This window comes from Pleurodeles waltl, chromosome 4_2 (assembly GCF_031143425.1).
Source record: "Pleurodeles waltl isolate 20211129_DDA chromosome 4_2, aPleWal1.hap1.20221129, whole genome shotgun sequence".
Classification (NCBI taxonomy): Eukaryota; Metazoa; Chordata; class Amphibia; order Caudata; family Salamandridae; genus Pleurodeles; species Pleurodeles waltl.
The window spans coordinates 836,165,301-836,190,430 of record NC_090443.1 but is presented as its reverse complement, the minus strand read 5'-3'; the positions used below and the strand labels follow the sequence as shown (position 1 = coordinate 836,190,430).

The 25,130-nt window shown below is 51.1% G+C and overlaps 1 protein-coding gene across 1 annotated transcript in view; it reads right to left on the bottom strand.

Moving 5' to 3' along the window:
* The window catches only part of LOC138293369 (cytochrome P450 2J2-like), a 296,940-nt gene that overhangs the window by 208,886 nt on the left and 62,924 nt on the right, over nucleotides 1–25,130 (bottom strand). The window lies entirely within an intron of this gene.

The following is a 25,130-nucleotide window of genomic DNA, read 5'->3' as shown; positions in this document are numbered from 1 at the left end:
TGCAGCTCGATGTGTCACTGCTGGCAAAGGGTGGGCTCCAGAACCCAGGCACAACAGTGACACCCGAAGCTGGGCTGGTGGTGGCTGCGGTGCTCTTGGGACTCTTTGAAGATGGATGGGGGAGGTCATCGGGGGGAAAGAGGTTAAGGTTAGCCAGGTAAAGTTTTTTAGGGCCAAGGTAAAGGGTAGGAGAAGTGGAGATGGAAGTGGAGGTAGAGGAGGTGGTTGTAGGATAGTCAGGTGTGCTGTCATTGGGTGAAGGTGCTGGTGCTGTAGGCTGTCGTGAGGTGGATGGCTGTTGGGTGGGTGGCTGCCTGCGTTTGTGTGTCTTGGAAGAGGGGGTGACAGACACAGTGGGAGAGGACACAGGGGACGTGTACATGGCAGTGGGGGTGGTGACTGCACGAGTGTGGACTGTACTGGAGGGTGAGGTGGTGATGGAAGCACTGGCTGATGTTGGGGTGCATGCAGGTGTGAGTGTAGACGTCACAGGGAGGGAGGAGGGAGACGAGGAGGAGGGGGACACAGGGGTGGCAGTGGCTGTTGGCATGTCTGCATCTGGGTGTTGCTCGGTGAGTGTTTGCGGGATCTGTGGTGCTTGTGTTTGGATGAGCTGCTCTTGGGTGTTGAGGTGTGTGCAGGCTGGTCTGATGGTGTGGATGGGATAGGCTGAGGAACAGGAGACAGAGACAGGCTGGAGGCAGTCAGAAGAGGGAGGCTGGAAACAGGGACAATGGCTGCCGTCAGTGCTGAGGCCAGAGCAGTGAACGCTCGTTGATGGGCAGCCTGACCCGAATGAATGCCCTCCAGGTACGCATTGCTCTGTTGCACCTCCCTTTGCACACCCTGGATGGCATTCAGAAGGGTCGTCTGCCCAACAATGAGCGTCCTTACCAGGTCAATGAGCTCCGCACTGAGGGCAGCAGGGGCAACAGGGGCAGGGGCTGAGGTGCCTGGGGCGAAGGAGACGGGCGCCTTCCTGGGCGAAGCGGCACGGGGCGAAGACTGAGGGGCTGCTGGGAGGGCGGGGCTGGTGCGCTGGGTGGCGGCTGTACCTGTAGAGGCGGGGGGCACGGATGTTGCCGCCACCCCTAGGGAGCTTCCATCCGAGGACGTGTCGCTTTCGCTGCCCTCACCAGCGGTCCCCGTCGTGGTGCTCCCCTCGCCCTCCGGATCACTGGTGCCCTCGGTGTCTGTTCCTGGGCCCACCGGGGCCTTGTGTCCTGCAGCTCCCTCGTGCTCCGATGCCATATCTCCTCCGCCTGATGATGCTAATGCACACATGCACAAGAAGATGAAGAGAAAGGGTGGGGGGAGAAAAAAGAAGACCAGGTTGAGTGCATGCAACGTCAACACCGTTGCCGGAGAGGACAGACACAGGTGCCTAATGCACTAAGCCGCGCATTCGGGGTACACTACTCAGTACTACTGACTAAGACAACAGGCCAAGAGACGTCAAACGCGCACATGGGAGATGCAGGACCTTCAATGGCTGTACTTGTCACCCTACAGAGGTGGGGGCCGGGGGCACAGGGCCATGCCTAAGGGAGAGGACTACACTACAGAAAGCGCCCTGGCCTAATGTCACCCACAGCCCTCCTCCCCCACCCAGACGCCTCCACTGCGCAGAAAGATAGGAGAATGTGCTGATACTCACCCCCTTTTGTCTGCTGTGATGTCTTAATGCGCCCATCCAATTCAGGGTAGGCCACCGCCAGGATCCGGGACATCAGGGGGGTCATGGTGCGACTGGCACCCCTCCTAGGTTGGGAGGCCATCCCCAGCAGTGTTTCTGCGGTCTTCCTTGTTCCGCGGCGGATGTCCTCCCACCTCTTGCGGCAGTGGGTGCCCCGTCTGTTGTGGACCCCCAAGGTCCGGACTTCCTTGGCGATGGCACGCCAAATATCGATCTTCTGATGGGCGCTGACCTATTAGACATGTACAGGGTGGAAAGGAGGAAATCATCAATGGCCTGCATGTTAGATGTAATTGCCCCCCCCCCACCCACTTTGCCATATGGCACATGCTCTCATCTGTCGGGCGTTGCACTCCTCATTCGCCCCCCACCCCACCCCACCAACTTACATCCACCCCAATCCACACAGGCATAGCCCATTCCATTAGCACCCGGGGTACTCACTTGTTGGTCTGGAGGACCGTAGAGTAGCGCATACTGGGGGAGGACCCCATCCACGAGCTTGTCCAATTCTTCAGACGTGAAGGCAGGGGCCCTTTCCCCAGTCACAGCAGCCATTGTATCTTCCAGACCGAGGTCACAGCAGCACTTGCAGTATAGGTCCTCTCCTGTGGATGATCAGGTCTCGAGTGATTAAGCAGATAGAAAATGGCGGTCACGTCCGCGGCGGTGCGTACCGCGGCGGTGCGTACCGCGACCGCCGGCGCACTTCGTTATTGGCTCCTGAAACCCATAGGCTTCAATGTTAACCAATGCGGCTTTGCGCCGCGGTCTTCGACCGCCTACCGCCACGGTGTGCCCCGCCAGCGCAGTGACCTCACATCCCATTGTCCCACTTCACAGGTCAGGCAGCCGACATTTCAAGGGCCCACATGGCTTAATTTTGACTGCGACACACAGGCCTAGGCCTTGCATTGCCACACATACACGCCTTTCAACCCATTGCCATTCTTTAACTGTGCAAGCTGTCTGTACGTACCTGTGGTTTGGCTTACTCTGTGCTCCATGTTGTCCTTCCTAGGCACCGTCCGCTGGGACTTGGGATGAGAAGGAGGAATCCTCGCGTGTACCGACCGCTGGTGGGCCTGTCGACAATGGAAGAACGCCATATAATCCTTCGATACCGACTTGACCGTGCCACTATCCATGAACTGTGTGCCCAGCTGGAGCCAGCCCTGATGTCCCCCATCCGCCAACCCACAGGGATTCCCCCTCTGGTGCAGGTTTTGTCAGTCCTCCATTTTTTGGCCAGTGGGTCATTCCAGACCACAGTGGCCATGTCATCTGGAATGTCTCAGCCTATGTTTTCTAAGATTTTGAGCAGAGTGTTGTCTGCCCTGATGAAACTCATGCGGAGCTACATCATTTTCCCCGAGGAGGGTGACTTGCCCACAGTGAAGGGTGATTTCTATGCCCTTGGACATATCCCCAACATCATTGGTGCCATTGATGGGACCCATGTGGCTTTGGTACCCCCAAAAGACGATGAGCAGGTGTACCGAAACAGAAAGAATTATCATTCGATGAATGTCCAGGTGGTCTGTTTGGCTGACCAGTACATCTCCCATGTAAATGCCAAGTTCCAGGGTCAGTGCATGACGCGTATGTGATGCGAAATAGCAGCATCCCCTATGTGATGGAGCAGCTACGGAGACAACGTGTGTGGCTAATAGGTGACTCTGGTTACCCCAACCTGCCGTGGCTACTGACCCCAGTAAGGAATCCCCGGAGAAGGGCAGAGGAACGCTACAATGAGGCCCATGGGCGTACAAGGAGGGTGATTGAGCGAACCTTTGGCCTCCTGAAGGCCAGGTTTAGGTGCCTGCATATGACTGGTGGATCCCTAATGTACTCACCAAAGAAGGTGTGCCATATCATCGCGGCGTGCTGTATGCTTCACAACCTGGCTTTGCGACGCCAGGTGCCTTTCCTGCAGGAGGATGGTCCAGATGGTGGTGTTGTAGAAGCCGTGGAACCTGTGGAGAGTGAAGAGGAGGAAGACTCTGAGGACGACACAGACAATAGGGACAGAGTGATACAACAGTATTTCCAGTAACACCCAGGTAAGAATCACCCACGCCATTTCACAATTGCTTCTAGCCTCCTGCATCTATATTTTCTGTAGTTCCCCACAGATGTTTTTTATTAATTTATGCCTTTCCCTTCCCTTCTCAGTGCTGTCTGACTCAGTACCTGACTTCTGCTTGGTTCGCCCATGAAATACAGCGTATTGACATTGGTATGTTGTCATGACTAATTGACAGAACAGAAATTGAACAGTAATATGTTATCCCTTTGTTAATAATACAGCATGACTCAAAACAGGTTTGTGTGCAAAATGTGATTTATTTACAGTGCTAGATACCGGTACATGTGATTCTAAGGGTGATGGGTGGGGGTGGAGGAATATCCATGGCAGAGTCCAGTTCTCAGTCTCACAGGTGCATTGTTCTTTTGCCTGTGGAAGGATGGAGCATAGGCAGTTCATGGTTGGACAGGGTGGCAATGTGGGACAGTGGGAAGACTTGAGGGGGTATGTCCTGCTGGCGGGGGTCTTGACATCCTACTCTGTCTTTTTCTTTGGTCTCAGGCTCCTCTTACGGGGTGGTTGTTCTTCAGCAGGAGGTGGGGTTCTGGGGGGCTGTCGAGGTGTTGGGACCTCCTGTCCACTAGCGCCGGCGGAGGTGGTAGGCTGTTCCTGGTCCGGCCTAGTGACAGGGGCCCTGTGTGGTGCACCATGGTCCCGCAACGCGTCCTCTATCCTGTGGAGGGCCAGGACGATGGTCCCCATTGCGGTCCCAATGATTCTCAGCTCCTCCCTGAAGCCCATGTAGCGTTCCTCCTGCTGTGCCTGGATCTCAGTGAACCTGGCCAGTACCGTCGCCATCGTTTCTTGGGAGTGGTGGTAGGCCCCCATGAGGGTGGTGAGGGCCTCTTGGAGAGTGGGTTCCCTGGGCCTCTCCTCCCCCCCCTGTCGCACAGCAGCCCTCCGAGCTGCCCGGTTTCCCCCGGCCTCTGTCCCCTGGCCGGTGTGCCCGCTCCCACTGCCCCCAGGTCCCTGTTGTTGTTGGGGTGTCGGGTTAGCCTGGGTGCCCTGTAGTGGCAGACACACCGCTGATTGAGCTGTCCTAGAGACAGAGGCATGGGCCCGCTGGGTGGGAGCTGTGCTGGTGTCGGCAGAGGGGGTCGGGTCTGGTGTGGCCTGTGTCTGGGTGAGGGGAACCGACTGCCCAGAGGTCCCCGATGGTCCGGGCTGGTCATCAGATTCACTGTCGACAGAGCTGCTATCCTCAGTGTGGGCCTGTTCCGGTGGTGGGATGGACACTTCTGGACCCTCCTGGCTGGTGTGTTGTCGTTCGGGTCCTGCATGGGGTAAGAGAGTTTGGTTATTGTTTCTGTGTGTGCAATAGCATGCGTGTTGTGGGTGCCCTTGTCCCCCAGTGCAGGCATTCCCTGGAGGGAGGTGTTGTGAGGGTATTTAGTGGGGGGGAGGGGTTAGTGCAGTGGTCATGCTTAGGTGATGGGTGCCCATGGTTTGTGTTGGCATGCAGGAGTTGGTGTTGGGATGGGTGGGTTGTGCTGGTGAGACATTGTCAGGAAGGATGTGTGCTGGGGGGTTGGGGGTGAGGGTGGGGGTGTGGGTTGGCATGCTGGTGGGGTGTGGGGGATATAGTAGTTGAGATGGGACTTACCAGAGTCCATTCCTCCGGCTACTCCTGCGAGGCCCTGAGGATGCAGGATGGTCAAGACCTCTTGTTCCCACGATGTAAATTCGGGAGGGGTGGGTGGGGGTCCGCCGCCAGTCTTCTGGACCGCGATGTTGTGCCTCGAGACCATCGACCGGACCTTCCCCCGTAGGTCGTTCCATCTTTTGCGGATGTCCTCCCTATTCCTGGGATGCTGTCCCACCGCGTTGACCCTGTCCACGATCCGCTGCCATAGCTCCGCCTTCCTGGCTATACTGGTGTGCTGCACCTGCGAGCCGAAGAGCTGGGGTTCCACTCTTAGGATTTCCTCCACCATGACCCGGAGTTCTTGGTCCGAAAAGCGTGGATGCCTTTGGGGTGCCATGGGGTGGTGTGGGTGAGGTGTGGGGTGGTGTATGTGATGAGGAGTGTGTTGGTGAGTGGTGCTTTGTGCTACTATGTGGTGTGTGTGATGGTGTAGTGTGCCTCCGTGTGTCTTGCTTTGGATTGTCTGCTGTGTCTCTCTCTCCTTCTCTCAGTATTTGGGGTCGCAGGGGTTTGTGGGTGATGTGGGTGTGTGTTTTATAGTTGGTTGATTGTGTGGGAGTGGTGTGTGTATGTGTATCAGGTGTGTGTTTTTCAAATTGTCCAATGTGGCTGTGTTTTGGTGATGTGTGTGTATTCTGACCGCGGCGGTGTGTAGCGCCAATGGAATACCGCGTTTGAATGACCGCCGTGTGGATTCGTGGGTCGTAATGGCATGGGCGTATTTCTGTTGGCGTGACGGTGGAGGTTTGGTCATCTCCAGTTTATCGCTGCCCGCCGATGTGGCGGGCTGCAGTGGAAGACGGATTTTTGGTGGTTTGGCCGTTATGGGTCAGAATGACCGTGGCGGTTGACCGCGGCCGCAGCGGTGTTATGGCGGTCTTCTGACCGGCGGTAAGGGCATTTTACCGCCGAGGTCAGAATCACCCCCAGTGTGTCTCCCAGAAAGATCCATTAACAGCTTCTAGAGCCCCTGTTAGAGCACTCTATATAAACTCCAGTCCTACAGATAGACTGTCAGGTTTAATAGGCAATCGTTTGAAAAATGGATACAAGGATTAAAATAGAGAGCACCCATTGCCGTGGGATGGAGTCTCAGCAGTGTTAAGCAACCACGGTAACTACTTGGGGCCTAGAACTCTTTCTCATAGTTCTGTCTACTCATGAAAGTGTAAGGCCTACCCTCATCTGAGCTACTTCCCAGAAATGCCTAAATTAATGAATCTAGCCACTCATGTTTGGCTGGTGCACACTCCTGCTGCCTGGAGTTCCACTGAGACTAGTATTATGACTCTGCCATATCTAATGCTACACAGGGGCATACTGATGTATAGATTGACACCCAGGCTCCCTGGCATTTAAGAGAGAACTGCCCCTACAGTCAGCACATTTGCCAGTAAGTATACTAACATTGGCGGGCATGTTTCTTTGCTCTCCATTCATCTGCTTCTAGGTGCTACAATGTTAATGCTGGTGCAGGAGAGCACAGTCATCTGTTGCCAAAGCCCCATTCCATCACCCCATGCACAGACCTGAATGGTGATGACAGACTTTGGAAGCTAAGTGCAAGCCCAGATAATCCCCAATTGGGAGGAAGTATCACCTGAGGAACCCCAGCTGCCCCCACAGGGATAGCTTATTCAGTCAGATTGGGAGTTGTGAGCTTCAGATTTTCCGACAATCAGGCAGGCATATAGGCCCTCATTACAAACCTGGCGGTCAGTGATAAAGTGGCGGTAATACCGCCAACAGTCTGGCGGTAACTACCGCCAAATTATGACCATGGCGGTGAAAACTCTCATAGACAGCCACTTTACCAAACTGACCACCAGGGCGGAAACAACAGGCACCACGGCGGTAGCCGCCTACAGCCATGCGGAAGTCAATGTACCGCCCACCGTATTTAGATACAGGAAACTGACACATTTTCCAGGGCGGTACCAACGACAACGAAAGCCTGGCGGAAACTGCGCTCAGAAGGGAAAGGACTCACCTTTGGAGATACAGGAAACAACCACGCTGCCATGAAGCCAGAGCGGCATGTCTTCCCCATGCTCTTCTACGTCCTGCTCCACCACGTACACCAACGATGGCGAAGACGACGATGGTAAGTACAGCCACCTAGCATACAAGGGAGTGGGGAGGAAAACGAGTGACACACACACGCAACACCCCCACCCCCACCCCCAACACCATACACACAGCCAGATGCACAAGAAAACAAGTTATTCCCCCTAAATCGGATGAATAATGCAAGGACAAAATGAATTTACTAAAGTGAGTGTAATAATGTCAACACAGTATAAAAATACTTTAGTCAATGTTACAGATATTTACAATTGTACAGTTCAAGGGACATTACCCAGTCCTCAGTGAGTGTGGGCGACAGGCCAAAGTTCAAGGCCCCACTTGTCACCAGCATCAACACAGAGAGAACACTGCAGGGGCACCAGGCAGGCACCTCAGGGGGACAGGGAACGGGGGGCACCTCAGCCAGCAAATGGAACAAGATCACTGGTTCTGGAGGGAGCAAACATGCCCATTGCTTAGTCCTGGGAGTGCAAGGCCACAGTCTCTCAAGTGGGTGACTTGCCCACATGCTCTGGAGGGGGCAACATGCCCATCGCTCAGTCCTGGGGAGTGCAAGGCCACAGTCTCTCAAGTGGGTGACTTGCACACATGCTCTGGAGGGGGCAACATGCCCATTGCTCAGTCCTGATGAATGCAAGTCCACAGTCTCTCAGGTCGGTGACTTGCCCACTGCTTCTGGAGGGGGCAACATGCCCTGTGCTCTTGATCCTGGGGAGGCTGGGGTTGGTGGGAGTCTTACTCACTGGTTCTGGAGGGGGCATTGTGCCCTGTGCTCCTGATCCTTGGGAGGCTGGGGTTGGTGGGAGTCTTACCTACTGGTTCTGGAGGGGGCATCATGCCCTGTGCTCTTGATCCTGGGGAGGCTGGGGTTGGTGGGAGTCTTACCCACTGGTTCTGGAGGGGGCATTGTGCCCTGTGCACTTGATCCCGGGGAGTGCAAGGTTACAGTCTCTCAGGTGGGTGTCATACCCACTGGATTTGCCGGGGGCAGGCCGCACAGCAGCCCATGGAGGTGGCGATGGCAGCTCAGTGGTGATAGTGGTGCTGCTGCTGCTGGTGGTGGGGGGAAGCTCCTGCCCATCCCCTGCAGCCTCGGATGGCTGCCCACTGGTGGTGGTGCTGCTGCTGGTGTCGCGTGGGCTCTCATTATCCTAAATGAGACTACTGGATTTCTAGGTAGCAGGATCGTTCCTGGTATGGGGGACTGAGTCTGACCCACTTGGAAGGACCTCTGTCACCCTCAATCCGGTTTTGCTCCGGCTGACTAGCAGTGCCTCATCTCTCCATAGGGGGAGAGATGATTGGGCAGCCGAGCGCATGACATCTTTGGAACTTCTCAGGGAAGTCGTGGTCACTCAGATCCAAACCAGCTCTCTCATTTACAGTATGATCCCATATACAAATGACAAAGGCAGTTTGAGTTTTATATATTGCTTTTAATAAAACGACTGCATTTTAGATAATAAGGCATGAGCTGCAATAACCAGAACCATACAGCACAGTAGGATTGAAATAGTCACGATGAGAGTGAAACATAAAAACAACGCTATCATGGTGTTACTGGATTCTGGGCCAGATGCAGGAAACACTTTGCGACTCGCAAACGGCAAAATCTGCCGTTTGCGACTCGCAAATGCGTGTTTCCAATGCAGAAATGCATTCTGCGAGTCGGGACCGACTCCCAAAATGCATTTCAGAATCGCAAATAGGAAGGGGTGTTCCCTTCCTATTTGCAATTCCTAGTGGTATGCAATACCATTTGCGACCGCATATGCGGTCGCAAATGGTGACGCAGTTACCATCCACTTGAAATGGATGGTAACCCACTCGCAAATTGGAAGGGGTCCCCATGGGACCCCTTCCCCTTTGTGAATGGACCACAAACTACTTTTTCAGGGCAGGTAGTGGTCCAAGGGACCACTACCTGCCCTGAAAAAATACCGAAACTAAAGGTTTCGGATTTTTTTTTAAGTGCAGCTCGTTTTCCTTTAAGGAAAACGGGCTACACTTAAAAAAAAAAAAAAAAAGCTTTATTTAAAAGCAGTCACGAACATGGAGGTCTGCTGACTACAGCAGGCCTCCATGTTTGCGAGTGCCCATAGTCGGTATGGGGCCGCAATTTGCGACCCACCTCATTGATATTAATGAGGTGGGTCTTTGCGACCCCATACCGACTCGCAGAAGGTGCCTGAGACACCTTACTGCATAACATTTTGCGAGTTGCAAATTGCGAGTCGCTAGTACTCGCAATTTGCAAGTCGCAAAATGTTATTTTCCTACATCTGGCCCTCTATTCTCTCAGTTAGTTATATTTTGAGCACAGCATGTTAAGCTACTAACTTGCCTTTCAGATTCCCCGGGAAGCCATCGACCTTCATACCTGAGCAAAGGCCTGTGATCTGGTTCAGCATCTGCAACAAGGCAGTCAGCGTCTAGTTGTGGTTCCCTGGTCGGAATCTCCCTCTTGCTTGTATTAGGACAAGGAAGTGTTTTTATAACTAATATGTCAGTGTGATCACAAAATGTCCCTACGCAAGAATGCCAAAGACTAAACTCCTACCACGTCTATCGGCAATGTACCAGACTGTATCCTTGACTGAAGCACAGAGTGAACAAGAATGTGTTATTGAAAACTCCAGTGCTGAAGTAGGCTAAACAGTGTGATATAAAAAAATAAAACAAGGCTATTTGAAAAATAACAGTACGAAGCTGAATAAAAAGCATTTAGAGCAAAGTGCACAGAGGCTCTATGCTGTGAGCAAAGGAATAAAATACATCCAGGGCAAAGTGCACAAAGGCCTAACGCCTGAAGCTAACGCGCAAAGGATACATAAAACTGACCACACTACACTGGTGTGGGGAAGCTCCTGTCCATCCCCTGCAGCCTCGGACGGCTGCACTACCATGGTTGGTGGTGGGGACTCTGTCTGAGTCCCTGACCCTGGCTCCTTGCCCTTGCTGGCAGCAGCTGTGGCTGGCTCCTTGCCCTTCCTGGCAACAGCTGGGGCTGGCCCCTTGCCCTTCCTGGCAACAGCTGGGGCTGGCTCCTTGCCCTTCCGGGCAACAGCTGGGGCTGGCTCTTGTCCTTCCTGGCAGCAGTTGGGACTGGCTCCTTGCCCTTCCTGGCAGCAGCTGAGGCAGGCACACTTTCCTTGAGGCTGCCTGGTGCAGGCTCCTTCACCCCCTGCACAAATGTCCTGGATCCTTTCCCACCACGAGTGGGTGTGGAGACTACTGGGCCCGTGGGATGGGTGGCTGAGGTGCTTGCCTGGGTTTTTGCCACCCTGCCAAGACATGAAGGACAGGGGCAGGGGTAGGGAAAAGGTCAATGGTGGAGAGGAAAAGCTTCTTAGGGACATTGGCGCAGGAAAAGGGAGAAGGTTTGGGAGTGGAGGAAGAGGGGGTGGTTGTTGGAGCTGTCTGCTGATTTTGGGTGCAGGTGCATGGGCTGTATGCTGTTGTGAGGTGGATGGCTGTTGGGTGTCTGAGTGCTTGAGTTTGTGTACTTTAGGAGGGGGGACAGACACAGGAGGAGAGGACACAAGGGACATGTGCATGCTGTTGTGGAGCTGTCTGCCAGTGAGGTATGTGTTCTGCTAGGTGTGGTGGTGATGCTGGTAGTGGATGAGGATGTAGTGCATGCAGGTGTGAGTGTAGACAGAACTGGGAGGGAGTTGGAGGAGGAGGGGGACACAGTGGGAATTGTGGATGTTGGTATGTCTGCATCTGGATGTTGTTTGTTTGAGTGCCTGTGGGATAATGTGTGGTGCTTGTGTTCACCTGTGCCACTCTTGTGTGTTGTCATGTGTGCATGCTCGTCTGCCTGTGTGATTGGGATAGGTTGGGGTTGAGAGGAATGGGATTGGGAAGAGGAAGTTGGAGGGTGGAAACCGGGACAATGGCTGCCATCAGAGAGGAGACCAGAACCTGGATCGATCTCTGTTGGTCCGCCAAGCCAGTCTGAATGCCCTCCAGAAATGCATTTGTTTGTTGCATTTGGGCTGCCAGCCCCTGGATGGCACTCACAATGGTTGACTGCCCTACAGAGATGGCTCTCAGGAGGTCAATAGCCTCCTCATTCAGAGCAGCAGCGTTCACTGGGGCAGGACCTGAGGTGCCTGGGGCGATGGAGATGCCCACCCTCCTGGGTGAGCGGGCACGGGCAACACGATGAGGGGCTTCTGGGAGGGCGGTGTTGGTATGGGGGTGGCGGATGTACCTGTAGCTGGGGTGGTCACAGAGGTTTCCGCCACCATCAGGGAGCATCCATCGGAGGAGGTATCTGTGTCTGAACTGCCCCCTCCAGTCTCCACCGTGGTGCTCCCCTCACCCTCCTTCCCACTGGTGCCCTCCTCGTCAGTGGACTCTGCCTCCTGGGTCCTGTGAGATGCAGCTCCCTCCATCGCCAGTACCTCTGCTCCTCCGCCAGATGATGCTAATACACATAAGGACAGGGTGACAAAACAAGAAGGGAGGGAGAGACAAAGGATACACTTGGTCAATGTCTGCACCGATACTACCTTTGGCGTACACAGCACCCTCACACACAGGGAACAGCCCTACGCAATATGCCATAGCACTACCAGAGAAACAGTTAGCAGCCAAGGCATGGGGAGGGGCACACACCACCAAATGGAGCTCACCTGGGACCCACGCAGCCCTGGCCTGTAGTGGATGCCTACGAGCGAGGTAGCAGGATTATCCCTTCAAAACCCTACCCACCAGGGGGCCTACGCTGCTATGTCAGGCCTGGCCTAGGGGCACCCACTGACACACATTCAATACCCGGATACCACCCTACCATGCACAAGTTGTAATGATGGGCACAGTACTCACCCCCTTGTGGCTGCTGTGATGCCCTCAAGCGCCCATCCAGCTCTGGATAGGCCACCGCCAGTATGCGGGCCATCAGGGGGGGGTCAGGGTTGGACGGGTACCCCTTCCTCGTTGGGAGGCCTTCCCCAGCTAGGCCTCCGCCGTCTTCCGGGCCCAGCGTCTCAGGTCCACCCACCGTTTCCGACAGTGGGTGCTCTGCCTGCCGTAGACCCCCAGGGTTCGCACGTCCTTGGCGATGGCACGCCATACACCCTTCTTTTGATGGCGCTGACCTGCAGAGAAAAAACACACACATGAAAATAGTACCAGTCAGACAGTCCTGCCTGTTACACTTCTGGTCCACCATACCCCTTCACATCACCATTTACACACACATGGCCCAGCACACAACCAATACACCGCCCAGAAGAAATCCACACACACCCCTACACGAGGCCTTCACACACACCACTCCATGCATTCATGCCACATGCATTGTGCCCACAGTGTACTCACCTGTTGGTCTGGAGGCCCATACAGCAGTCCGTACTGGGGTAGGACCCCATCCACCAGTCGTTCCAACTCTGCTGAGGTGAAGGCAGGGGCCCTCTCCCCAGTCACACGGGCCATGGCAGGTTCCAGACACAGGTCACAGTAGCACATGAAGTGTAGGTCCTCTCCTGTTGAAGGTCAGGTAGCAAGTGAGAAATCAGATAGAAAATGGCGGTCATGTCTGCGGCGGTGCATACCGTTACCGGCAGCGTACTTCACCATTGGCCACTGTAACCCATAGGGCCCAATGTTAACCAATGAAGAGTTGCACGGCGGTACGCGACCGCCTCCCGCAATGTACCCTTTGGCAATTAATTTTATAGATGTTGGTGCCCCACTATCGCTCCTGGTGTGATCACTGCAGCCAAATACAGGTCTTTCCTATGTGCACAATGACAGTACTGTTGAATTGCAATGTTTAAACATGGTTAAGCGAATACATACTGAAAAAATGTAACATACTCCATACTTGTTTGATTTTCAAAGGGTGTTTATTGAAGTGCTGAGAAGAAGAGGGGCAAATGCAAGGGGATGGGATGATGATGGATGAAAGTCCAAGGTATTGTTCCAGTCTTTTTGTAACTCAGGTGCATTGTCCATGGGACATAGGAAGGGGAGCAATGGCAGTTCAAGGTGGACAGCGAGACCGAGTGGGACACAAGGGTGACAATCAGGAGAGTCTAATTTCTTGGTGGGGGTCTTGGTAATAGTTTCTGGCTTCAGCCTGGATCGCAGGGAATGTTTGCGGGGTGGTTCTCCTTTTGCAGGGGGAGGAGTGCTGGTGGCCTGTGATTCCTGTGGAGGGGCCTCCTGTCCACTAGCAGCCACAAAGATTGAAGGCAGTTCAGATGTCTGGCTAGTGGCAGGGGTCTGCTGTTTTGAGACTGCCTCCCTCAAGATGGTGGCCATGTCTGCCAGCACCCCTGCAATGGAGACCAGGGTTTTGTTGATGGCTTGCAAGTCCTCCCTGATCCCCTGGTACTGTCCCTCCTGCAGCCGCCTGTTCTACTGTACATTGTCCAGGATTTGGCCCATCGTGTTCTGGGAATGTTGGTAGGCTCCCAGGATCTCTGCAAGTGCCTCCTGGAGATTCGGTTCCCTGGGCCTGTCCTCCCCCTGACGCACAGCAGTTCTCCTAGTGTCCCTGTTGTCCTGTGCCTCTGTCCCCTGAACTGTGTGCCCACTGCCAATGACCCCAGGTCCCTGATTGTCATGGGTAAGAGGTGTGGGCAGGGGTCCCTGTAGAGGTGGACACACTGCTAATTGATGTGTCCTGGGGCCAGAGGTATGGGTACGCTAGGTGGGTGCTGTGGTGGTGTTTCCAGATGGGGGAGGCTCTGTGGTGGTGTGTGACTGTGCCTGGGTAACCGACTGTCCAGAGATCCCATATGGGGCAGGTTGGTCATCCAGATCCAGGCATGCAGGTTGGGGGTTGGTAGTATTTAAGGGTTGACTTACCAGAGTCCAGTCCTCCTCCTACTCCGGCCAGGCCCTCAGGATGCATATTTGTAAAGACCTGCTCCTCCCATGTTGTTAATTGTGTGTCCACCGCCAGTCCTCTGTACAGCGAGCTGGTGTCTTGCTGCAATGGAACATAACTTCCCCAGTAGGTCATGCCAACTCTTCCTGATGTCGTCCCTGGTTCTGGGGTGCTCTTCCACGGCGTTGACCCTGCCGACGATTCTCCGCCATTGCTCCATCTTCCTAGCTAGCGATATCTGCTGCACCTTGTAATGATGTAACATGGCTCCATGCCAGAACACTGGGCATGGAACCAGCTTGTTCTGAGGTTCTGTGATGCAGGGTTCTCTGCATGACAGTTGATATGCTGGCTGTTGGTTGAGACTGTAATAAATACCTCCTACCACATATCTTCATCTGGTGTGGATTCACATTATTACACACCTGTGTTCCAAATAGCTGAGGCTCTACCCTGATGATTTCCTCCACCATGACCCTTAGCTCCTCCTCTGAGAATCGGGGGTGTCTTTGTGGTGCCATGGTTGTTGTGAAGGGTGTGTAGGGTAGTGTGTTGGGGTGTGTGATGTGGGGTGCGTGGGTGGTGTATAGGTGTAGGTAGTGTGTGGCTCTGGTGTTGTCTGTGGTCATGGTGTCTATCTCCTGCAAATGGTTTGTAGTAGTAAAGGGTTGTGGGTACTATGGATGTGTGTTTTATAGTGGTGTGGGTGTGTGGGTGTGGTGTGTGTATGGGTGTCAGGTGTGTGTTAGTTAAGATGCCCAATGTGGTGTTGTTTTGTATGTGTGTGTATTTTGAGCGCAGCGGTATGTACCGCCAATAGTTTACCGCCTTTGAATGTCCGCCGTGGTGATTTGTGGGTCATAATGTGATGGGCGTTGTTCAGTTGGCGTAACAGTGTGGGTTTGGATACCGCCAGTTCACAGACCTTTGGTGTGGAGGACTTGTGTCTGTGGCTGAATTTTGACAGATTGGTGTATGTGTGTCATAATATGGGGAACGGATTGCCACCGCTGCGGCAGTAAGTTGGCGGCAGTCAGCATGGCAGTAAGTGGGATTTACCACCAATGTTGTAATGAGGGCCTTAATGTTTAAATACTTTATACGACAAGCAGGATGCATGAGACTTTCAAAACAGAGAGGGAGTGTGTGTGTGTGCATTTTTGTTGTCTGTGTGTGGATGTCAATATTCCTGGAGAAACCCGACAGACATCTCACCATACCCGACTGAGAGAACCTGTATCCAACTATTAGAATACATTTATTAGGGGGGGTGTAACACCCCTTACACAGCCCCCCCCCGAAGCTACGCCCCTGGCTGCCCCATAGCCAGGTCCTCCCTCATATGGAAGGAGCTGTTGGGGGACAGAGGACCAAGCAATTTACCCCCTCCCCGAAGGTGCAGTCCAAAAAGACAGAAATAGTTGGTTCAGAAAAATGTGTAGGCGGATGGAGCTGCCAAGAGTATTTAGGATTCATATTTTTTCAATACAAAATAATAAAAGTTTTAGTAATTTGTTTATTTGTTTGGTGTGTACTTGTTTGTTTATTTCTTATGTGAATTATTATTTTCATGTTTGGAATGTAAATTGTACAAATTGTTTGGGGGTCCCAGACTTCCAGTAGTGATTCAGTAGGGGTCCTCAGGAGTCAAAAGGTTGGGAACCACTGGCCTAGAACACCAGATTTCCGTGACTGCGGAGTACTTCCCAGGCAGGGTGAACATAGCAGTGGATTGGAATTCTCTCTTCCTTTGTGACTTCAGCAACCGGAAGCTTCATTATTGCATATTCCACTTTCTGAATCAGTTAGGGAGTCCTTGCAAGACAGATTTATTTGCATCTTACCTGAACTCACATTTTTCTCGCTTTTACAGCTGACCGGATCCCTTAGCAGTGAGTTTGGATGCCTTGGTCGGGGGTTGAGATATGCACTTCCCCCCTTTGCGGTGGGTCATCAGGTTCTCTCCCAAGTTCATCGGCAGTCAGCAGAGGTGGTCCTGGAAGGCACAATCTTGGTTTCTTGTAGCGATGGCGTTATGCTGCGCTCCACCAGTTCAAATCCTTTTGTCCCCAGACCTTCTTCGGAACCTGATGGGCCTTCTTCATCCTCTAGTCTTGGAGGATCGTCTATCTCTCATGCCATGGAGGCTTTCGGAAGATGCTGGTAAATGCCTGACATTTCAGACCGAGCTAAATTTTTCCCCTCTGAATCCTGGGCTCCCAGTACGCCCAAGAGGTATGCAGCAGCATGGAAACAATGGGTTGCTTTGTGCAGTGATCGCTTGGGGCCCAAGTGCAGATGATGATTTATTTTTTTTATCTCATCTTGCATCTCAGGGGTTTGCTTACAAGACAGTGAAAGATTTCAGATCAGCCATTTCAGCAGTCCATCCCCGAATAGTTTATAGGAGAACGTCTGTTTATTTGTAAATTACTGTGTGGAATCAGGATGGTGTGTCCTCACAAACTCTAAAATATTCAGTTCTTTGGGATGTTGATGTAGTTCTAAAGTTTTTACCAACTTGGCCTGACAATGAAGGTCTCTCTAGGAAACAACTATCTGCCAAGTTGACTCTCTAACTCTATTTGGTCTCTTGTCAAAGAGTATCTTTTCATATTTCTAACATACTAAAATCAATTCTAAGTGTATAAGTTATCCAGCTTTTCCTAACTACCCAAAATGGTGTGTGGTTAAATGTATTAAGGTCTATGAAGACGTACACACAAGTTGTGCAGAGAAAATGCAGGTCAAATACTGGTGTCTTTCCAGAAACCATTTGGCGACCTTAGCCCGCTAGGTCAAGAGCCTTTTGGGGGAAGCAGGAATTGATATTTCCATTTTTGGGCTCATTCAGTACGGGGACCCATGCCTTCAAGTCATTTTCTTCAGGGTCTGGATTATAGGACATCCTGGTGGCTGCTGACTAGTCCTCAGATTCCGCATTAAAGTTGTTCTATTATAAGCCCATTGTGGATGTAGCATCTGGCGTGGTGGTGCAGCTTTGAGCAAGCATAATCCAAAGCCTTCATTCCTTACATGGAATACAAAAGTTTCTAGCATTCGCATCAAGAATTTTCAATTCCACTGAGGACAAGGATTATCCCTCCGGAAACTAATGCAATATATGTACACATTTAAGTGAAATATATCTCTGTTTTCTTTCCCACCCAATGTAATCTTGAGTCCACGTCAGTACATGTGGGATGTTATGGTGTTTTTTTGTTCTTTTACAGGGGCACATTCCAAAGCATCATAATGGCTGGAGTTAATTTGCTTGATTTGAAGTTTACGAGGATAAGTTGGAGATAAGACAATCTGAGGCCGAGTTGCTGAAGCTGTGATGCAGACAGACAGTTCGGTCAGATGGAACTTGAAGGTTATTCTTTGTTGGACTATGGTCTAATTTACATGGTTATTGGTTTTGGACAAGTTGGTTCTAAATGCTTTGGGCCAGGAGTACCCTCGGCTCCACCAGCCTGCCTCCGTGCCCCTGACCCCGCCTTTGCTGCTGAAAGAAGTTTGAGACCCGCAGGCACCCGCCTGCCCCTCATCCCTGGTGCCTAGTGGTAGACATATCGCGTGTGCTTTGTACTGTGTATTTAGTTTTTTGTAAATCATATTTCGTTTCTTGTAATTTGTTTTTAGTTTTACACACTGTTTTAACTTTACCTGTGCCCATTTTCTGCTCCGCTTCATTTTATTTGCTCTGATTGTGCCCATTTTTCATTTCTGGCTCTTGACGGTTGTTTCCGACCCTGCCGCTGCGTCCCCTGCGGCCCGCCCCCCTCGCGCCCCCATTGGCCACTCCCTTCCCACCTCCTAGCTGCTCCTCCCTACCACCTCCCCTTCTTAATAGCGGCCGAGCGCAGCAGGCCCGCCGCTGGCGCACCAGAGGCAAGCCCGTCTGCGCCCGTCCGCGCCTGGACCCCCCCCAGTGCCCGTTCCCCTGGTCCACGCTCCTCCGCCCCCCCTCCCAAGTGCCACTACTGCTCTACAGAGCTCCTTACTCTCAACCCCAGCTGGCACACCGCCTGCGCCCAGGCCAACCCCAGACACACACACGGACCTTTCACATGCCACTCATCCCACTTCTCTTGTACTCACACCAACACCAACAACACCAACAAGCACCACAACAACACCAAACCCCCCAATCACCTCAACTGCATCCTCCTTAACACCCGCTCCATCCACAAGCATGCCATCGAGCTTTGGGACCTACTCACCACAAACTCTCCCGACATCGCCTTCCTCACTGAAACATGGAAGAACTCCTCATCGGAACCCAACATCGCCATAGCCATCCCAGAAGGATACAAAATCACCTGCAGAGACCGCACCAACAAACCAGGAGGAGGAATCGCCATAATACACAGAAACTCCATCAAGATTTACACCACCGACACCCTAGACACCGCAGAGCACCTACACTTTCAGGTAAACATCAATGCCAACACCACCCAAAGAGAAACCCTCTTCTACAGACCACAAGTACCCCGCCCCCCATTCTGTGACACCATCGCCGACACTATCAGCTCCCACACCCTCACCTCCACAGACTATCTACTCCTTGGTGACCTTAACTTTCACCTGGAAAGCACCCACGACTGCAACTCCACGGCCCTGCTGGACAACCTCGCAAACCTCGGCCTCAAGCATCTGGTCACCTCACTCAGCCGGACACACGCTAGACGCCATCTTCACCTCCAGCAGCCACATCACATTCACTCACACCACCAAACTCTACTGGACTGACCACCACTGCGTCCATTTCTCCTTCCTGAAATCCACCACCAACATCCTACCCCCTAACGCAAGTGGAACAAGATCTCCAAAGAACAACTGATCTCCAAACTCTCACAAGCTCCACCTCCTAACGAGAATGCCGAAAAATTGAGAAAGCCTGACGCCAAGAACCCTCAGTGAGCAACTTCTCCGCCCTCAAATCAGCCATGCGCAAACATCACCAACTCATCCGGACCACCAAACGATCCTTCTACAAAGAACGCATAGACGACAACACACACAACAGCAAGGAACTTTTTGCCATCGTCAAAGAACTCACCAAACCCAAATCCTGCACCATCGACCCTCCACACTCCCAAGACCTCTGCAACTCCCTCTCCAACTACTTCCACAGCAAGATCACAAACATATACAACAGCTTCATATCGTTATCACCTACCATCACCACCACCGACACAACCAACCCCACAGCACCCTGCCGCACCAACCTACTGAGCACCTGGACCCCCACTAACGATGAAGAATTCGGCAAAACCATGAGCTCCATCCACTCAGGCTCCCCAACAGACCCTTGCCCCCACCACATCTTCCACAAGGCCAGCCAAATCATCGCTCCCCAGCTCCGGGCCGTCAGCAACAGTTCCTTCGAGACCGCAACCTACTCAGATATCTACATGGCTCCACTCGCCAACATCATCCACCCCACGGCCTCACCATAATTTCATACGCTGATGACACCCAGCTCATCATCTCCCTCACGAGGAACCCATCTACCGCCAAGAATAACCTACACGCCAGACTCCTCGCCATCGCTAACTGGATGACAGCAAGCCACCTCAAATTGAACTCAGAAAAAAACGAGATCATCATCTTCGGTCCCAACAAGACAGCATGGAATGATTCTTGGTGGCCCACCACCCTTGGACCACCCCCAACCCCCACCACCCACGAACGCAACCTCGGCATCATACTGGACTCATCTCTCTCCATGACTCAGCAAATCAACGCCATATCATCCTCCTGCTTCAACACCCTTTGCATGCTATGCAAGACTTTCCAATTGATTCCTTTAGAAACAAGAAGAACGGTCACCCACACCCTCATAAGAAGCAGCCTGGACTACGGCAATGCCCTCTATGCAGGGACCACAGCCAAACTTCAGAGAAAACTCCGGCACATCCAGAACGCAGCCACACGTCTCATCCTCAACCTCCCTCACCACAAACACATCTCAGCCCACCTCAGATCCCTATACTGGCTGCCCATCAACAAAAGGATCATTTTCAAAATCCTTGTCCACGTTCACAAATCCCTCCATGACTCCAGACCGGCCTACCTCAACGAACCAATCAACTTCCACAAACCAACTTGACAGCTCTGCTCCGCCGACCTCGCCCTCGCTACAGTCCCAGGCATCCAATGCACCACCTCTGGCAGCAGATCCTTCTCCCACCTCGACGCCAAAACCTGGAACTCCCTCCCCACCAACCTACGTAAGACCGAGGACCTCCTAACCTTCAGAAAGCACCTCAAAACATGGATTTTCGAGCAGTAACCTCCCCCCCCCCCTGTGCCTTGAGACCCTACCGGGTGAGTAGAGCGCTTAAGAAATTTGTTTGATTGATTGATTGACTGAAATGACACCGAGTTATATTTCGCAAAGAATGTGGAAGTACTATGGACTTTCAGGGTTTTATACATATGGATGGTACCTGATAGTTGGGTCCTTATGAGGGTGACCTTGGTTCATGGGAAATGCAGTTTTGTTTCTTGTAGTATATATTTGCTGCTGTGTTTTTGTGGTAAATGAAAGGGAAACATAATCCTCGCCTCCGTGTCCTCAATAGAATTGAAAATTCTTGACGCGAATGCTAGAAAATGTTATGTTTATCCAGCCATTACTGAACACTTCTCTTAAAAAAAGTCAGAACAATTAGCTTTGTTACTGTATGTTTATGAAGAGTGACAGCAGGCTTCCAAAGCTTTTGTATCATTGTTTGGAGCTTTCCATGCTACAGTAATTCAGCATGACACAAGTCTCCAGCTGAGGCATCTCAGTATTATAGGTATCAGATCTGGGTATCTGACCCAAACTGTGGCTTGGCTGCATCAGCTCCTAACTTTGCACTCCACAGATTGGGAGCCAGGGCCACAGTAAGTACTGCAGATGCAGGTAGAAGATCAGACTGTGGTGTGCTCCTTGTCATGGAGGTGCACAGATGCAGGCATGTTAGCGTGGAACACAGGCCGCTCTTTGGTTATCCCTTCCCTTGAGTGTTGTGCACATTACATGGGGATCTCAACTGCTTGCATTACCCAAGCTGTTACCACTGCTGGGCAGGAAGCAGAGCTGCAGTAAATACTCCTGATGTAGTTCGAGAGTCAGTTTGCTGGTGCACTGGTTTTTACTTTATGTCTCAAAAGGGCTAGCCCATACATGGCATCAGACCCAATTCAGGGGGGAGACTCCCAAAGTTTAATGCCAAAAATGGCTTTATTTTGGCTGTCTCCCTCCAGAAGTTGCCTCTTCGTCAATAGAAGGCAATATGGGAAATGCAGTCTTCTAATTACTTTTGTTATATCTCTCACATTCCTCTTCAAAAAAGTTGTCATGTATGCTAGCCTCAGTCAGGAGCCATGTTAGTAGAGAGTTGCTTCCCACGTTCAGGCATCCACTTTAGGAAGGTGAAGGAAAGGACCATAGAGGAATGCGTTTATAAAAACAGTCAAATGGGAGCTATCAGAATCAGACCAGCTCACATGCGAGAGCCAAGAGGTCTTGGCCAGATCCTAGGAATGAGCCCCCCTTTGCTCTGTTTAGGACTAACTGCAGAGATTTTATGTGGGGATGCAGTAATTGTGTTTCAAACTGCAAAGTCTCTGCTACAACCTCTCTCTCTACAAAGTCAAACTCCACTATAGATTACACCGCAGCAGGCATATCATTGTATATTACTAAATATAAAATCGATCAAAGACCAGAAAGTGATCATTTGCACACGTCATACACCTTTCTAGCAAGACTATCTCACATCAAAAATCGAAAGTATTTTTGGCTCAAGTATACTCTGAAAATCAATAGATTGTAGTGGACTGCAACTTTAGCACAACCTACAATATCTGTATGCAAGTTACTGCTTGAACACTGGAATACATTGGTGGGAGATCAATTGAATGAATGGAGTCAATTTATCAAAAATCTTCTAGCGAAATTTCTTAATTCTACTTCAAAAAGGGCTTGTTCTCCACATAAAACTTGGCACAAGAGGATAAGACCTACTTCCTTTATTAGATATTTGAAAAGTGACTGAAACCATGAGTTACACGTGCTGCAAAGGAAACTAGAGGACAAAATCTAGGAGAATAAAGTTAAAACTTAGAGAAAACATAAAAGGGAGCTGTGGTTTGCGAAAACACAGAAGCTAAATCATTTTTAGGTTTACCTCCTCGAAGCAAGCAAATCTAAGAACTCAAATGAATTTTGGCAGATAGTTAACAAAATAGAAAAAATACCTGAGTTCTGGCCCGGTAAATTAATTCCACTTTACAATTGTACCCTATAACAGGACGACGTCCCAGACTCCTGAAGAGGAGTGATTATTTACCCAATATTTAAAGGGAATTTTCAGTTGATAACCTTTTAGATGCTGACGCCAAACGTTTTGCAACTCTCCTGTTATAAGATCTGCTCTCCTGTGTGATAGAACAAAAAATAATTATGAGGCACCAAACTTGCTTTTGGCTAGGCATGGAAACAATTTCAAACTTGATGGCCCTATCCTTAATAATGGAGCAAGCCTTTGCGGAGTGATCCCTACTATGTCTTTGTTTTGTGGACCTTAACGCTGCATTGAACCAACGATCTAGAAAAAGCTTATGGCTAAAACTCTCTCATCGGGGAATTCCACCAACTTTGTTAAAAGGGATTTTGTTACTGTATTCTAATACATGGGTGTGCCTAAAATCTGTAACACCTGTGTCCTCTTGCTGCCACTCTTATTTAATTTATATAAAGCTGACTTACCAGCAAAGCTGTAGAAGGTAAACTGTCTTTCTCCAAAACTGGGAGGCAGCCAACATCTTGTTTATTGTATGCTGATGACGTTCTGCTACTCAGTAAAACTTGAATTGGTCTGCAGAGACGTCTCGAGAAATTGGCGAAATTTATTTGAATAAACAAAATGAAATAAATCAGAAAAAAACAAAAGGTCTCCTGGTTAGCAAGAAGGTGAAGAAGGAAGGCAAGTGCCATATCACGGGTGAGTGAGTTAAGAAAGTACTGGAATAAAATAATTTAGGAGTTATCATTGACAATCGAGGAAATCTGCAAGCTCAAACTCACAAGTAGGCTATTACATCAAAAGCAAATGCCCTGGTGATGGCCTTCGTCTATATCAATAGGACATTCGGAGGAATTACGTTGCAGCCAATGGTTAAAATAATACATGCCAAGCTGTTGGCAACCATAACCTACTGGTTTGAAGCTTTTTGTGATAGTGGGAAAATTTCTGGATACAATAATTGCAAATATTTATGCACAAGTATGTAGCTTCCCAAAAAAAGGCTCCACCTGCCCAAATCTGCTTGGAATTCAGTTTAAAGAGCCAGGTAGTCGCAAGCCTGGGGGTATTTATAAAAACATGTTTTAAGTTAAAGGCCACAAAGCTCGATACAATTGATGATGCAATCTAGAGGGAACTATCCAGTGTGAACAACAGAAAGGGGCTGATTACGGGTATGGCGGTACGAGGACCACCATGTTGGCGGTGGCAGTCTGACCACGAACGGCCTGGCATATTACGAGTCTGGCAGTCGAACAAATAGAAGACCGCCAGTGGTCTGCCACCACCGCCAGACAGCACAGACCGCTGCGCTCTTCTGGAAGCACAAACAGGCTGGCAGAGACCATATTTCTGCCAGAGCCATTATGAGGTTGCACACCGTCAATGTAACTGTGGAGGTCCAACCACCACCAACAAGCTGGGAGACAGTAACAAGGGAGACACTCACTTGCAGACAGCCATACACGACCGCTGCCACCATGGATCCATTTGTTTGATCTCCTTTGTCTGGGGAAGTCACATTGCACTGTCAGTGAAACAAGTGAAGTTTGAAATAGGGTTTGTGTCTTATGTTTGCCTTTACCTGCCTAAACACCTTGTATGTCACTTTTTCCTTCCAGTTGCCTTCACCATGCCTTCCTCATGTGGGCATTTCAGAGTTGTGTCATTGGGAGGTGGGTGTTGCTGGTCTGACATGTGAAGTGGACATGGATTGATCCAGATAATGTTGGTCGCAGATTCGGGGTGTATGAGTCCTATGCCCAGGCTGCCTGGATAGTGGGAGGGCAGGAATTCTGAGTTACACAATAGACCTGTTTGCTGTGCTGTGTTGGGCCAATGGGCTCAAGTGTGTGATCATGTGGCCTCGTAACGTCATTCTGTGCAATCCATTCCTTCAACCTTCACATTGCGTTGACACTGAGCACAGACCTGTTAGTGGCTGTCAAAGTGTTTCCTCATTGTGGGCCAGTGTGCCTGTGCCACAACACTGAAACAGGTTTGTGACATTCCACTAGATGCTTGCTCATTGTTATGGGAAGGGCTTTGATGGGGGGGGGGGCTCAGGCTCTGTTGTACTGCTCTCTGTCTGTGCCATGGCGTATGTTAAGTTGGCAGGCCTGGTTTGTGATAAGGGTCAAATTGGAGACAACATCCCATACTCTGTTATGCTAGTCTACAGGACAGGGTCTTACAAGTCTTTTTGGTGTGGTCTGGGGCATAGTAGTAACAGGATATCTGGCCTGACTCCATATGGCTAGGACGTTCTTGGCTATGACTGTGCAGACATTCTTAACACCTTATGTGCAATACAGTACAATAAAACGTTTCCTGTGACCAGACACTTGTGACATTTTGTTGCTAGTCATCCTCAGCATGACACTACCTGAGACATCTCCCTCCATCCATTGTGTTCTTATGTCTTAATCATGTACATTACATGTGATTAGCGTTCAACA